Source organism: Rhinatrema bivittatum, chromosome 13 (assembly GCF_901001135.1).
Source record: "Rhinatrema bivittatum chromosome 13, aRhiBiv1.1, whole genome shotgun sequence".
NCBI classification, from domain to species: domain Eukaryota; kingdom Metazoa; phylum Chordata; class Amphibia; order Gymnophiona; family Rhinatrematidae; genus Rhinatrema; species Rhinatrema bivittatum.
In genome coordinates, this window is record NC_042627.1 from 65704436 (window position 1) to 65718469 (window position 14034).

Sequence of the window (14034 nt, forward strand, 5' to 3'; positions counted from 1 at the left end):
GCATGAAGGTGAACATAGTTACATAGTTACAGAAAGGGGGGATGCTCCCTGCAACTAACACCCATCAGATATAAAACAAATCATAGAAAGTCTTTTATTCACTCAGTGCCCAATCAAACCATAGCAGCTTTTGCTATAGGTGGGTTTGGACCAGGCTAGGGTTTAGACAGAGGCACCTGCCTCCCGTGCACAGATTCTCGGGTTTTTTTTGGCATCGGAAGACACAAAACTCAGTGTGCGGTCTTAAGCAGCTCCTGGCACCCAGCCCTGCTCCCTTCCTCCACAGGCTTCCTATTAGCATTGAAACCCATGTGAAGGATGGGGCACCACAGCATGCCAGGGCTACTCAATGCCTTCCACCCTGCTGATTTTTTTTTTAACTTCCTCTTCTGGTGCCTAGAGGAGAGAAGCGGTGCTGCAACTTGTAGGGAGGGGAGGGGAAGGGAATTTGAGCCGAAGGGCCCATCCCCAATCCACCTCTCCACTCCTTCCCCTATTGCCTATGAATGCCTTCTGCCTTAGTCAGGCCCTGGTTTTCATAAGTTCCTAGAGGAAAAATCCATTATGAGCCAGGTAGCCTAAAGAAAGCTGTTGCTAGCCCTGGGCGTGAGTAGCAAGAGAGAGATTGACAATGTGGGATCCAGATGTACTTGCCACCGGCCTGGGCCTCTGTTGGATCCAGGATGCTGGTCTTGATGGACCTTGGTCTGACCCAGCACAGCATTTCCTATGAATTAGCACAAGTTTGAAACGTTTGCACTGTAGCATAAATCATCAAAGCTTGGAGTCTGGCTGCTGTCCATGTATGCATCTTTCATATTCATTCATAATGCAAGCACAAAACTCGTGAATGTACTTACCTTATGCTTGGATGAGAAATGGCTGGGCATGAGGTAGGTACATCTGAGCAATTCCCTCCACAATAGATAATCTTTTAAACAGGACTGGATTGTGAATGTAGAAGAATGTGGCAGTGGACGGTAGCCAGGGTTGAAGCCTTGACAGTTATCTTACAGCTTTCAAGTTTCAGAATTGTGCTAATTCAACCATTTTTATTTTTTTTTGTGACTGTCAAGGCAAAGAGAGCGGGTGGAGGAGAGTATTTTAGGTGTTAGTATCTGAAACATTATTGAGATCATTCCTTTTCATCCAGCTGCTTAGGCACGTGCTGACCCTCCGCCCTCAGCCAATGGGCTAAGAAGGGAAGGAGGCGGGGCTGAATGGGAGAGGTGTGGTGCTGAGGTAGCGAGCCAAGCTCCTCCCCCCTCAGGAAGCGTGCCAAGCTCCTCCCCCTTCAGGAAGCGGGCCAAGCTCCTCCCCCCTCAGGAAGCTGGGGCAGCCCTGGGACCTGAACCCAGCCGCTTCCTCTTTGCCCCCTTGCGCTGGAGCCTAAATCCGGCCCTGGGAGGGGGCGATGCTGTGCTGCTCCTTAGTAGGACCCCCGTGCATGCTGAAGCCACCAGCAAAGATGCATCCCTTTTATTCCAAAATATACTCTAGGGCAAGGCAGGAAACTATAAAGGATAGTCCTTCTGTAAGCTGCTTAGTGGGGAAAAAAAATCCCTTTTAAAATAAAAGGGGTGAAAGAGTAATTGGAAGAGCTGGAGTGTACGTGTTTGGGCTTTCTCTGCTAAAGAAATCTTTCCAGAAGAGAGGAGGCTGGGTGGTACAATGTAACCGAGGGCTGAAGGTCAGAGGCTGACAGGGGGGAGGGCAGGGCTGCTGGAGCCGGAAGCGCCGGCGCAGCGGGAGCGAGGGGGTTAAGGGACCGGCCCTCTCCCTCGCCCAGAGGAAGGAGAAGAGGAAAGGAGCAAACTCGGAGCCGCCGTGCAGGGCAGCGGCCCGAGGTGAGTCTGAGGTCCCCTCCCTAAGAGTCTGAGACCCCTATACAGAGCCCGAGACGAGGGAGGGAGAGTCTGAGGTCCCCTCCCTAAGAGAGAGCCCGAGACGAGGGAGGGAGAGAGAGTCTGAGGTCCCCTCCCTAGGAGAGAGCCCGAGACGAGGGAGGGAGAGAGCGTCTGAGATCCCCTCCCTAAGAGAGAGTCTGAGACCCCTATACAGAGCCCGAGACGAGGGAGGGAGAGAGAGTCTGAGAACCCCTCCCTGAGCCCGAGACGAGGGAGGGAGAGTCTGAGGTCCCCTCCCTAAGAGAGAGCCCTAGACTAGGGAGGGGGGTCCCCGGGCAGAGCCGAGTGGGAGAGAGTCTGAGACCCCTATACAGAGCCCGAGACTAGAGAGGGAGGGAGAGTCTGAGATCCCCTCCCTAAGAGAGAGCCGAGACTAGAGAGGGAGGGAGAGTCTGAGACCCCTATACAGAGCCCGAGACTAGAGAGGGAGGGAGAGTCTGAGATCCCCTCCCTAAGAGAGAGCCGAGACTAGAGAGGGAGGGAGAGTCTGAGACCCCTATACAGAGCCCGAGACTAGAGAGGGAGGGAGAGTCTGAGATCCCCTCCCTAAGAGACAGCTGAGATTAGAGAGGGAGGGAGAGTCTGAGATCCCCTCCCTAAGAGACAGCTGAGATTAGAGAGGGAGGGAGAGTCTGAGATCCCCTCCCTAAGAGGGAGCCGAGACTAGAGAGGGAGGGAGAGTCTGAGATCCCCTCCCTAAGAGAGAGTCCGAGACTAGGGAGGGGGATCCCCGCTCAGAGCCGACTGGGAGAGTCTCTGAGCCCCCCATGGACGCACTAGGAGTCCTAGACACCCCGAGAGCCCCAGACTGGGAGTGAGCGGCAGCCAAGGTGCTGGGTGGGTCTGAGCCCACCACGGGGACCCTTCCGCCGGTTCTGGGCCTCCCCGAGCTGCGGTGCTGTGCCGGCAGGACTGAGGTAACCAGTGCAGTCTGGCCTGGCACAGTAAGACAGATGTGGAGGTCTCCGTGCTTGGGGTGAGCACAGCTGGCTTTCGCTTTGGCTGCCATCCGGCTCCACCGTGACCGGTTTGGTAACGTGTGTGCGGTATAAGCCGGAGGGACTGCCGGATAAACCCGCCCGGCATGTTTGATTCAAAACACTCAGCTGTAGCCTCGGGAGGGCTGCAGCCTTGTGCCTTATCTTGCTTACTACTGGAGTCTTTTTCGTGAGGCCCCGATGATATTAAGATGTGAGAGAAAACTCAGATTTCCTGAATGCTGGCAGTTTTATTCCTGGTCAGAGGTGGACTGAAGTTTCTGGGGCCAGTGTTAGTCTATGGGGCTAAACCTGGAGTTTGTGGCCAGGGGATCGTGTACAAAGCTTGTTTTATGTGTCCCTAACTCTCATGCTTTGAGTGCGCTACCTTTGTGTGCCCAGACCATGATTTCTGCTCAACAATGCACGTAAACCATGTTTTTTGCATGCTAAGCTTGTTGAATTGTATTTTTCGTTTTTTTGTGGGCACAGTTTTAACCACCAGTGTTTTAGCATGCTGTTAGCTAACTGCATCCAGAATTAATCCTGGCCACCACCACCTCCCTGCATTAGAGAGTACAGCAGATGCCTTGGTTAGCACAGACTTTGCCAGGAGGAGGGCTAAACGGTGCCCACATTTATTTTTTGTCTGTGTGCCAAGCTCCTTGTTAAATTGGGAGTTCAGATGTGCACAGTCAAACGCACCTTATCGGGTGGGGGCCTGAGTGCTGGGGTTAGTTTTCTTATGTACAATTTAAATCCTTAAATTAAAGTGATCCCGATGGAGGTTTCAGTTCAGGATCCAGCTGTGTGCCAGCCTGAACTCTCAGGATAAGGGTTATCAGAGACCACCAGATTAGAAACTCCATTACTCTTCTCTTGTAATTGTGCGTTTATAAGCCCCATTATGAAGTATGACTGGGAAGTGCCCTGAATCAGGTGACACTGACTCCAGGGCTCCGATTCCATTGTTAGAGAGAGAGCATCCAGGTCCATTTCCTCTCCCTCCTATTTGGCTGAAAAGTTTGAGAGCTTTCAGTCCCAGTGCTTTCAAATGGACACTAGCAAAAGCCAAGATCCGTGGTGTTTTTGTGAAAGCTCACAAGGGCCAGGCACCTGATGATGAGGTCCTGTAAAAAATCAAAACCTAGACCACAGATTGCGGGGGAGGGGGGCAAGTTTGAAATGGCTTGGCTTGGCTGCAAATTACAGAACTTGGGTCGTCAGTGCATGTACAGCACATTAATGTTCAAAGAGGAATGACCTGCACAGTCTGCACGAGCAGCCCGAGGGAGCAGACCAGCCCGTGTACCACCTGCTCACACCGCAACTGAAACATAAGAATATAAGAATTTCCATACTGGGTCAGACCAAGGGTCCATCGAGCCCAGCATCCTGTTTCCGACAGTGGCCAATCCAGGCCACAAGAACCTGGCAAGCACCCAAAAAGTAGATAGATCCCATGCTGCTTAAGCCCAGGGAAAAGTAGAGGCTTTTTCCAAGTCTCTCTGGTTAATCGTTTATGGACTTCTCCCGGAGCTTGTCCAAACCTTTTTTTAAACCCAGCTATGCTCACTGCCTTAACCACATCCTCCAGCAATGAATTCCAGAGCTTAATTGTGTGTTGAGTGAAAAATAATTTTCTCAGATTTGTTTTGAATGTACTACTTACTAACTTTATGGAGTGACCCCTAGTCTTTGTGTTTTTTGAAAGAGTGAATAACTGATTCACATTTACCTGTTCTTTTCCACTCATGATTTTATAGACGCTATCATATCCCCCCGTCACTCGTCCGTTCCCCAAACTGAACAACCCCCCCTAGGCGAGCTGTGCCCTTCTCTGTACCTTCTCCAATGCAACCATATCTTTTTTTGAGATGTGGCAACCAGAACTGGACACAGTACTCAAGATGAGTTTTCACCATTGAGTGATACAGGGACATTATGATATTCTCCATTCCTTACCTAATAATTCCTAACATTCTGTGGGGCTGATGTAATAAGACCCGCGCTGAAATCGTCGCTAGTTGTCTGCGCATAATTTTTTTTAGTGCATGCGGCAAAAGCCGGCGCCTCCGCAGGATATAATAAAGGATAGGTAGACAAATGAAATGCATGCAGAAAATCCATGCAAAAGTAAAACACACACAAAAACGCATGCAAAGGCTGGTGGTCAAGGCCTCATGTAGTAAACCGTGCAGAAACCCACGCTGAATCCACATTAATGTGGTGACCCCGGGGGGCGAAAGTCAAACCCTTTCATAAAACAATGAAGAAGTTAGTGGTCCAGGAGTGGGACTGAAGGTGGGCAGAGCAACCTCTTTAGCTGACCCAAAAAATGTGCCAAAGCATCCGGGGGAAAAAATGAAGGTAATCCATGATTTACCCCATAGCTACGCGGACACCCAACCACACTAATGCCAGCAATGGAGTAAACCAGCCTCCAAACACGCGCTTTACCTTAACTCCTGCCCTGACCCGGGCGCTAAAAATCCCACGGACAAAAATCTGCTCTAACCGGTGCGTGGCTCCCTGCACAGCTTCCCTTCCTTGCCGTTTGCATGCACTCGTGCAAAGCCAGCCGTGGGTTTTTGCGCGCCTTGTCCCCCACGCTAAACGTGTCGTTGCATGCCCGCGTAAGACTAGCGCGGGGAAAACCCGTGCAGAAGCCTGCGGCAGCTTTAGCCCTGCTTATTGCATCAGCCGCTGTATGCGCCGGGCTGCAGCAGGGGAGAGCGAGCTTTATGCATTGATCCATTTGAACACGGCTGGGTTGCTTGAGAATTGGGCTCCTGATTTTTAACCTAGTGTGAAAGATTGAAGCCTCTTTTGATACGAGCTATCTTTCTCTCGGTTAATTGGTGATGCTGTTCTGTTTCTCAGCAGTCGCCTAATTCTGAAGTTCCGGAAGGAGAGCAGTCGGGTGGGGAGCTTCCAGATGAGGGGGGAGTTGGACGCTTTTCTTCGTGTCCATTCTCTGTGAGGCTGATTCAACCAGCCCAGGATTGTTGGGCTGGTTGTTTTCCCAGCCTGGCTCACAGAAGTCCTGTAAAGTGGTTGGTTTGGAATGCGTAGCCAAAAAGTTCTACAAAAAGTGGGGGAACAAGGCCATGGCTTGTTTGTCTTAAATTAATAATGGTTGCATTTTCTGTAGTGGCTAGAGAGAGCTGGCTTCTTGAGTTTGCTCTGCTGAGATCCTTGCATATTTCTCTTGTGGCATGCAGACGTTTGTTATGGCAGTCCTGGTCGGCTCACTTCATCCTGCAAGGTAGCAGCCTAGCAGAATAGGCAAAGCCGTCCTCCCAGAAGCCGCACACGGCGTTCTTTCAAGGCCATCTGTGTTTATTACAGGCAGATTCAGGAACAAAAGAGCAGCTGGTTCCCGTCAACAGTGTTGCCGCACTTCCCAAAATGTCTTGTGTATTTTCTATCTGTAGCCTTCTACTCTTCCTCGGATGGTGCCTTCTACTGCCTCTAGCAGGTTCTGTGCAGATGTCACTGGAAAGGGTTATACGAATGTCACTATCCTTTGGTACCACTTTTTTTTTTTGTGTGCATTGAATGAGATGCAGCTGAAGTATGAGGCCTAAAAGTGCCTGCTCTGTATTTTGTTTATTCAGCACTTGTTAACATTCAGTTAGGGCTCAATCCACCCATTCAGAATGGCAAAAGAAAGATATATTTGCTGAATTGTGGGAATAAAAAAAAAATCTATCCAGTGTTTGGAAAAGGCAACACTTAGGCCTTGCACATCTCTGAGAAGCCTTTTTATCTGGGATTTTAGGCAGCATATTACTTTATGAAGGAGCATCACTCTTCTTTCTCAGCCATATTATCAACATCTGGAATAGCATGAAGGAAGCCTAAGGAGCGTGCACATAGCGTGATGCCAGCATGAACCAAAGGCAAAAAGCTAAAAGCCGTTTGCCCACGTTGCACTCACGGCTCTGTCTTATTTAAATTTGCTCTGAAACACTCCCCCCCCCTTCCCCCCCCCCCCCCGCTCCAAGGGAAACAAGAAAATGAAAACACAGAGAAAAGCTGCACACTGCAGTCCAAGACTGAATTCCTGTGCCTCAGAAAGTTAAGATCTAGGTCTATGCATCCATTCTGCCTTCTCCTTAACATTTCTGTGCTGCTCTTTCCAATGCTGCTATCTGCATGACCCTTATGAGGGAAGAGAGGCTGCTCAGACGGGAAAGGACGCCTTGCTCTTCCACAGGCGACTCCACCCTCCACCCCTCCAGCACCATTACAGAAAGAGGAGTAAGAGCCACAGGAGAGAACTCAAGGGATCTATGTCACCCTGGCCTTATGGAGAAGGATGAGGAGATTAAGAGCAGATTCCATCAGTCTACAGCGGCACAAGGTACAGGGCTGATCCTAGGGGGAAACCCTAAATTTAGAGGGGAGGACAGAGGGTCCCAAAGAGGCTTTCAAGAGCTGTTCCAACTATTGGTTGAGGTTTGTGAGCAGCTGGCAATACTTTATGCTGACCGTTTTCATGGTAAACATCCAGTGCGTGGATGTTTATTTGGACCAACAAGAGAGAGCAGTATATAAGGCCTTGGGCCCTGAAACTATGGTTTCCCGCCATTCAGAGCGTCCAGAGGTTTGGTGAAGGTAGAGGCGCTCTACCACCTCATAGTGAGCTTCCTTTGCTGAAGGAAGGACCGTTGCACTGAATATGATCTCTGTCTCTCAAACGCACTGCTCTTGCTCTTACTGTTTGCATTGTACCGAAGACAGCTTCCTTCTGGAGCACGTAAGATGTCGATTCTTACAGGCTAACAGCATATATACATATATATATATATAATATACAGCACGTGTATATACAGGCAAGATATTACGTTGTGCTTGGAAGCTCTTTTTAATTAGGTCAGTGGCACCCAAAACTGTTGGGATTATTTCTGTCTCTTTCTGGCCTCTGATTGCATCTCTTGCTTTCTGATGATCTTCTGTTTCTCTGCGTAGTACAGAATAGACACTTGGTACTGGTACTGCTTGTGGATTTCTCCGTTACCACTGACTGGTTTTCTAGCGTGGAGCTTTCTGTCAGTTGATGTGGAAACATGCCACGTGATCATAACTTCTTCATTTTCTGCAATGCTGTCACGTTTGTGGTCCCGGTGTTTTCTCTGGTACTGCAATGTTTCACATAGAAACATAGAAATGACGGCAGAAGAAGACCAAATGGCCCATCCAGTCTGCCCAGCAAGTTTTCGCACTTATTTTTCTCATCTGTTACTCTGACTGCTGAGGTCAGGGCCCTTATTGGTAACTTTTTGGTTCTAATTTCCTTCCACCCCCGCCATTGATGTAGAGAGCAGTGCTGGAGCTGCATCAATGTGAAGTATCAAACCTAATTGGTTAAGGGTAGTAACCGCCGCAATAAGCAAGCTACTCCCACGCCTATTTGTTTACCCAGCTCGTGCAATTTAGTCCTTGTTGGTTGTTGCCTGAATATAAATTCTCTTCTTCATTCCCTCCTGTTGTTGAAGCAGTGTGCTGTGCTGTATATGTATTCAAAGTGAAGTATCAGGCTTGATTGGTTCAGGGTAGTAACTGCTGCAACAAGCAAGCTACTCCCACGTTTGTTTTTCCAGCCTGTGTGATTTAGTCCTTGTTGGTTGTTTGAATATAAATCCTCTTTTCTTCATCCCTCTGCCATTGAAGCAGAGAGCTGCTTGGATATGCTATGAAAGTGAAGCATCAGGCTAATTTGGTTTGGGGTAGTAACCGCTGCAACAAGCAAGCTACTCCCACGCTTATTTGTGAATGCAGATCTTTTTTTCCCACATTTCCTCTTGCCATTGAAGCATAGAGCAATGTTGGAGTCGCATTAATCTTGTGAATGTTTATTGAATAAGGGTAGTAGCCATCATTCCTGCAAGCCACCCTCATGCCTCTTCTCTTCATTTCATTCCATTCACATCCTCAAGACTTTATGGATCCACAGCGTTTATCCCATGCCGTTTTGAAATCCTTCACAGATTTGGTCCTCACCACTTCCTCCGGAAGGGCGTTCCAGGCATCCATAACCCTTTCCGTGAAGAAATACTTCCTGACATTGGTTCTGAGTCTTTCTCCCTGGAGTTGTAAGTCATGACCCCTGGTTCTGCTGATTTTTTTCCAACGGAAAATGTTTGTCATTGACTTTGGATCATTAAAACCTTTCAAGTATCTGAAAGTCTGTATCATATCACCCTTATTCCTCCTTTCCTCCAGGATATACATATTTAGATTCTTCAATCTCTCCTCATAAGTCATTCAATGAAGACCCTCCACCTTTTTGGTCGCCCTTCTCTGGACCGCCTCCATCCTGTCTTTATCCCTTCTGAGATACAGTCTCCAGAACTGAACACAGCACTCCAGGTGAGGCCTCACCAAGGACCTGTACAAGGGGATTATCACTTCCCTTTTCTTACTCATTATTCCTCTCTCTATGCAGCCCAGCATTCTTCTGGCTTTAGCTATCGCCTTGTTGCATTGTTTCGCCGACTTCAGATTGTTAGACACCATCACCCCAAGGTCTCTCTCCTGCTCCGTGCACATCAGCCCTTCACCCCCCATTGAATACATTTCTTTCAGATTTCCACACCTCATAGGCATGACTCTGCACTTCTTGGCATTGAATCTCAGCTGCCATATCTTCGACCGGTCTTCCAGCTTCCTTAAATACCGTCGCATTCTCTCCACTCCTTCTAGCATGTCCACTCTGTTGCAGATCTTAGTATCATCCGCAAATAGACAAACCTTACCTTCTATCCCGTCCGCGATGTCCTTCACCAAGATATTGAACAGGACCAGTCCCAACACTGACCCTTGCGGCACTCTGCTCATCACCACTCTCTCTTCCGAGTAAGTTCCATTTACCATCACGCATTGTCTTCTGTCCTTCAACCAGTTTGTTATCCATGCCATCACCTTGGCACTCACTCCCAAGCTTCTCATTTTATTCACAAGCCTCCTGTGTAGGACCATATCAAAAGCTTTACTAAAATCCAAGTAGATGACATCAAGTGCTCTTCCTTGATCCAATTCTTTAATCACCCAATCAAAAAAGACTATCAGATTCGTCTGACAGGACCTTCCCTTAGTGAAACCATGCTGCCTCTGGTCCTGCAATTCTGCTGCTTGTAGATAGTTCACTATTCTTTCCTTCAGCAGCGACTCTAATACTTTTCCCACCACCGAGGTGAGGCTAACCAGCCTGTACTTGCCAGCCTCCTCTCTGCTCCCACTCCAGTGGATGAGCTGTACTGTCTTTTCCTGCCTTTCCTTATACCGGCCATCTGACATCCAGCACATCGCAGCCAGCCACGAGATGGGAAACTGTCTCCAGTTCTGTGCTACAGAATCTGCATACATTAAAAAAAAAAAATCTAAAAAAATCAGAGCATGAAAACATTTGACTTACATAGGGGATGGAACAGTTCCCCTATAAGGAAAGACTAAAGAGATTAGGACTTTTCAGCTTGGAGAAGAGATGGCTGAGGGGGGATATGATAGAGGTGTTTAAAATCATGAGAGGTCAAGAACGGGTAAATGTAAATCGGTTATTTACTCTTTCGGATAATAGAAGGACTGGGGGCACTCTATGAAGTTAACATGTGGCACATTTAAAACTAATCGGAGAAAGTTCTTTTTCACTCAACGCACAATTAAACTCTGGAATTTGTTGGTAGAGGATGTGATTAGTGCAGTTAGTGTAGCTGGGTTTAAAAAAGGATTGGATAAGTTCTTGGAGGAGAAGTCCATTACCTGCTATTAATTAAGTTGACTTAGAAAATAGCTACTGCTATTACTAGCAACAGTAACATGAGATAGACTTAGTTTTTGGGTACTTGCCAGGTTCTTATGGCCTGGATTGGCCACTGTTGGAAACAGGATGCTGGGCTTGATGGACCCCTGGTCTGACCCAGTATGACATGTTCTTATGTTCTTACAAAAAGGTATGCTTTTTTCATTAATGGGGAATTATCATTGTTTTGACTTATAAAAACATTTTCAAATCTGGATTCATAGGAATTTTGTATTTCCAAAACAAGTTAATTGAACATTTTGATTATAACGAGAGTCTCAGCTCCTTGTAGCACTGGTGGCATTGTTGTCAGGTGCTCCTAGCCTAGATAGAACCTCATTTTAAACAGGTAACTGTGCCTTTAACCTTTGTAACCTGACTGGGAAGACTCTTTTTGGTCCCTTTTCTGGCTCTTTGGTTGCAGAGGAGTAAGCAGGGTACAAAAAACCCCTCTTCTTTCCTCGATAAGAAAAGGATCTTATTTGGAGCCACTAACCCTTTGCTTCAGCCCGCCTTGTTTGTTTGGCGTAGTGTTTTCTGCTATGAGAAGATCCTTTGTTTTTCCTGAATCTTAAACTTGGGGTATTTACAGAGCAGGTGAAAGATCTGTTTGGTCTACCAACAGGTTTGTCTAGAGTAGAAATTTACCTCAAGAGGTCCACAGTACCGACTGCCTGAGCGGGACTACTTACGAACCCAGTAACCCAGGAGGGGGTGCAAACCACCAACAAGCCAGCCCTGCGCTGGGGCTGGTATGTGTCAGACTTTGCCTTGACTTCCAGGTCTTTCGTTTGGCTAGAGCAGTCCAGCATTTTCAAACCATGCAAGTTGGATTCAGGAAGTAACATTTACTGGGGTTAGGCTAGAAGGTATCCATCACAGAAAGGAGAAGAGACAAGGTGGTTACAGGAAATAGGGCAGAAATGTTGTGTGGTTTGTAGGGGAAGTTTTTTTTTTATCTGAAAGCCTTCTTGGAGAAATTCTCTTATGTAGAAATATCCAGAGGAAGAAAGAGCCACTCAATTCCAGAAGAAGTCCCCTACCTAAGTGGCTAGATCTCTCTCTGACTTTCAGTAAAAATATGGGTTTCAGTTTGAAACTTGCATGTTTATCCCTGGATTTCCACAAATATGGGCATAGTCTCCCTATAGTCACTCTAATGAGATAAGAGGTGTGTTCACTGTGCTTTCACTTGGTGTGATTTACTAAAGGGTTTCTCAAAGATTTCAGCTACGATGGACACGGGGAGACCAACTTTTCTGCATTTGGAGGTACTTTCCCATGTTTTGGTTAAAAGATTACTGAATCTTTTTCATTCGGTCCTGCAGAAAGGCTCATCTGCTCCAATGCACTTCAATTGTTTCTCACCAGACCTCTACCTATTTCTACCCAGAGCTTGCCTGTTCAGAAAAGGTGCAGACCCAGTATGATCCCTAATGTAGCGTTTGAGACTTGGCCACCTCCAGAGATGCCATTTCAAGGAGACAGATTTTTGGACAGTCCTGATTTCTAACGTCTCCATCCTTACATGACATTACATTTGCAATTTAGATGTCACTGACCCTCCTCCCGAAGGCCCCAGGGCGGCTTTCAACAACATCTGTAAATACAAGTGTATAAAAATATTATCACACAATACAATAACATATCAATGCAATGGCATAAATAAAATAACATCAAATACAATACAAAAGCAAAGACATGCAAGTGCATAAGTGAAACCCGCCCAGCACAGCTGGTCTGATATGGGTGGGCTAAATATTTTACAAATAAATAAAAATATAACAGTATGTAACATTTTATTTATTTCCATATTTATTAAGCACCTCTTGCATGAGACTACAAAGTGGTGCACAAAAGAAAGCAGAAATAATTAAAATCTCAGAAATTCCAACATAAGACAATACAAAATAAAAATAATGTGAATAAAGCATGTGAATGTAGAACATAATAAGAAGCCAGGCCTTGAACTGCTTCCAAAAAACATAGCAAGATCCTCTTTTTATTTAAATGGAGAAGGCGAGGGGATCCATAGTGAGGGACCCTAGCAAGACGATGCTCTTGTCTTAATTGCCCTTAAACTGATAGCCCCTGGTACGTTTAGAAGAAACTTAAGCAGAGCGAAGGGGTCTAACCGGAAAATACAAACAGACACAATCAGCAAGAATAATGGCATTTAGGAAACACCCAAAAATAGCCCTTTAAAGTCAACTCGGTGCACTATTGGTAGGATTGCCAACTGGCTCATAACACCACAGCCCCAGTTGGGGCCTTTTCTGATTGAACTGGAAGTCTGAAGCAGCAGGTAATTCAGTTCTTACTCACTACAATCCTTTTGCCGTGAAAAGGGAACCCTGAATACTTTAATGTAAATTTGAGTTGGCCCCAGAGCTCAGGCCACGGTGCTCCATGCCGAGCCATGGGGCTCCAGTGCAGACCTTCACTCAGGCCCGGGAAGAGAGGTAAGATGGCTGCCGCTACCGTGGCAACCCCTGCAGCCAACAAGTCGTGCTGAAGGCATTCCTCAGGGGAGCTGTCCCGCAAGCCCTTGGGTTACTGAGGGTCCACCGATCCAACCCAACTGTGCCATGTTAGGTAGGGGGCAAGCAGACAGAGCCGGCGCTGGGCTAACTGGCGCCCTATGTGAATATTGAAATTGGTACCCCCTCCTCCCCCTGGCTTCACTCACGCCACCACCCGCAGCCTCTGTACGATGCTCACCCCAATCCTTTCCCCCTCCCAGTGACAAATTTAGGATATCAAGGATGCACATTCTGAAAGTTAACATATCCCGCTCACCAAACTGAAAATAAAATGTTTTTCTCTGTCTTTGTTGTCCAGACACTAGTTTTATAATCGTTTTGGTCCTCATCTCTTATTTTTCTGCTTTCTTGTTGTCCTTTTCAGGGTCTCTGGGTCTTCTCTCGCCACCTGTCTTCACTTCCTTCTATCTGATCTTTACCTGTCCCAGCTCTCCTCTCACTCCGTTCTCTCTCCATTGTTGGGGTGTTCCCTTGTCCTTATTACTCAATAGCCTCCTTTCTTGCTCTCTAAAACTCTCTCCCCTCCTTCTACTTATGACACACCTCACTTTCCATCCGTCTTCCGCCCTGCTTTCCTCTTCCTCTCCTCTTCCACCCCCTCCCCCTCACCTACCAATCCCTCTTACCATACACACTCTCCTCTCATCTCCTTCCATTCTCCCTGCAGTCCCCTCACCTTCCATTATACCCCCTTCCTCCCCTTCTAAACCCCTTCACCTCCTACGGTTCCATTTTTTTACCTCCTCCCTCACCTTCTATCCTTCTTCACCTTCCAAACCTCTCTCTGACCTCTTCTCTCT

The 14034-nt window shown here is 47.3% G+C and overlaps 1 protein-coding gene across 3 annotated transcripts in view; it reads left to right on the plus strand.

The window, feature by feature from the left end:
* Positions 1-1692: 1692 nt before the first annotated feature.
* The window catches only part of FES (FES proto-oncogene, tyrosine kinase), a 50733-nt gene continuing 38391 nt past the window's right edge, over positions 1693-14034 (plus strand). The window contains exon 1 of one of the 3 annotated variants that reach the window (XM_029574832.1): positions 1693-1847. The gene's annotated coding sequence lies outside the window, so the exon portion shown is untranslated. Of the gene's footprint in view, positions 1848-2693; positions 2884-14034 lie in introns of those variants that run through there. The other 2 variants (XM_029574834.1, XM_029574833.1) reach the window with 2 other exon arrangements.